The following is a 2,464-nucleotide window of genomic DNA, read 5'->3' on the forward strand; positions in this document are numbered from 1 at the left end:
TTAAAATATCCAGTCTAAATTTGTAACTTAACCGTAATAAATTAAAAAAAAAAAAAGAGTGAGAATGGTAAAAAGTGGAAGATTTGAAGATCCTCCATGAAACCAACATAATAATAATAATGAAAAATAACATAAAAAGAAAATGTTGAATTATTATAATATGTTCCCCCTCTTCATGTCCCTAAATCAAAATGTCACTCACCATGAATCTTCCTATACTTACTCACCCATAGGCCATAAATATAAATATATTTTATTTTTCTCTTTTATCTCTAAGTTGACCCACCTCACCCACATACCCATATATCTCCCACACCCATAATAATTGGATTCCATCCCTCTTCCCCTCCTCCCCTCTTTCTTATTTTTATTATTTATTTATTTATTTAAAAAAGAGCATTGAGTAATTGCTATATATATTCCATCCCCCTGAGACCCTCAATTTCCATTCATTTCACTCCTAACCCCAAATCTCTCTCTTATTTTCTTTTTCTTCCATTTCTCTCTTAAATCAACCAACAATTCCAATGGACGCAAGCTCTATAGACGAAAGCACCGCCAGTGACTCCACCTCCGTTTCTCCCGTCACCCCATTACTCTTCCACTCATCGCCGTCGCCTACGGCGGAAGCAGAATCCCGTAAACTTCCATCTTCTCGTTTCAAAGGAGTCGTCCCTCAGCCCAACGGCCGCTGGGGCGCTCAGATTTACGAGAAACACCAAAGAGTATGGCTCGGCACTTTCAACCAAGAACACGACGCCGCCAAGGCTTACGACATCGCCGCCCTCCGCTTCCGCGGCCGCGACGCTGTCACCAACTTTAAACCTCTCCGCCACGACGACAACGCCGCCGTGGAAGCCGACTTTCTCAACTCCCACTCCAAGCTCGAGATCGTCGACATGCTCCGCAAACACACTTACAATGACGAACTCCAGCAAAGCAAGCGCCACCGGGGAGCCACGGCGGCGACGGCGGATTCAGCCTCCGGGTCGTTCCCCAATTACTCCGGGTCAGATTCGAATCGGGAAGTTCTGTTTGAGAAAACCGTGACGCCGAGTGACGTGGGGAAGTTGAACCGGCTGGTGATTCCGAAGCAGCACGCGGAGAAGAATTTCCCGATGGGAGACGGCGTTGTTTCCGGGAAAGGAATGCTTTTAAACTTCGAGGATATGGGAGGGAAGGTTTGGCGGTTCCGGTACTCGTATTGGAACAGCAGCCAGAGCTATGTGTTGACTAAAGGCTGGAGCCGGTTCGTTAAAGACAACACTCTCCGAGCCGGAGATGTGGTTCGGTTCCTCCGTTCTACTGGACCGGATAAACAGCTTTACATTCATGCTAACCCAACCCCTGGACCGGGAATTAACCCGGTTCATGTTGTGAAGCTTTTTGGAGTCAATATTTTGCAATTGCCTGTGGGGAAAAACACTACTAAAACAGAAGGGGTATTCTTGGAATTACATCCTACCAAGAAGCAAAGAATAATCAAACCTTTGTAACATATAATCAATGTATCTTTTTTGTTTTTACGTAGTTGCTGCAACCTGACTTGTATTAACCCTAAAAAGACAAGATGACAACACATTTCTTTTTCTTTTTCTTTTTTCTCTCTCTCTAAATCTCTTTTTTTTCTACCGTTAATATTCTTAATTAATTACTCATGATTTTTACTCTCTTTTTAACCATCAAGTTAAAGAGATCATCTTGATTATTAGATGTGAATTACTGGTAAAAAATATCATCTAAAATAGATAGATATTTGTTCATTTGAAAATCTTTTATCTACGTTATTCTGTTAATATAAATAATAAGTGTGCGTTAATTTAAGTGGTTAAAAATATATATCTTAAGACATATATTTTTGTATTAACAGTCAAAGATTTGTTGTTGAACTAATAACAATGATAAGAATAATAAGACACACAGCTTATTACTTTTCTAAGATAAAAAATTTGATTTTTTTATTCTCACATTATACTTTTGTCTTAAAAGTCAAAAGTTTATATTGCAATACATTATATGAAAAAGACTAAATATTAGTCGCTTAAAAACTAGTGAAAGTAAGGGTTTCATTGGAAAAATATACAAATAAATAATATAAAAAAATACGAAAGTAATTAAAGTTCTTGGAAAGTTAAAAACATAGCCGAAGATGACTCAAAGAATAAAAATCAATATAAGTTTAAATATCTATATATTCATAAATCAAAGATGACAATTTCAATTATGTGTCATTTGATAATATTTTTTTTTCGTTTCATTTTAAGCTATTTGATAATTAATTATGTCTATTTTCGGTTTTTTATAAAAGTTTTTGTAATGGTAAGTAACGTACAAAAACCAAAAACGTAATTTTCAGAAAGAAAAGTTACTTTTCAAAATATCATATATTCTTGTAAATTTGTAATACCTTTTCTCTCTCCCACTAAAATATCTCAAAATTAGTTTTCAAAATCTCACATATTCT

At 36.6% G+C, this 2,464-nt stretch overlaps 1 pseudogene across 1 annotated transcript; it reads left to right on the forward strand.

Moving 5' to 3' along the window:
• The first annotated feature begins 273 nt into the window (after positions 1-273).
• LOC150032015 (AP2/ERF and B3 domain-containing transcription factor RAV1 pseudogene) lies at positions 274-1,591 on the forward strand (annotated as a pseudogene). Its single transcript, XR_016525292.1, has one exon. The product of XR_016525292.1 is annotated as an AP2/ERF and B3 domain-containing transcription factor RAV1 pseudogene (transcript).
• Positions 1,592-2,464: the final 873 nt, after the last annotated feature.

Source organism: Benincasa hispida, chromosome 12 (genome assembly GCF_027475165.1).
Source record: "Benincasa hispida cultivar pf3 chromosome 12, pf3_genome.v1.1, whole genome shotgun sequence".
Lineage (NCBI taxonomy): Eukaryota > Viridiplantae > Streptophyta > Magnoliopsida > Cucurbitales > Cucurbitaceae > Benincasa > Benincasa hispida.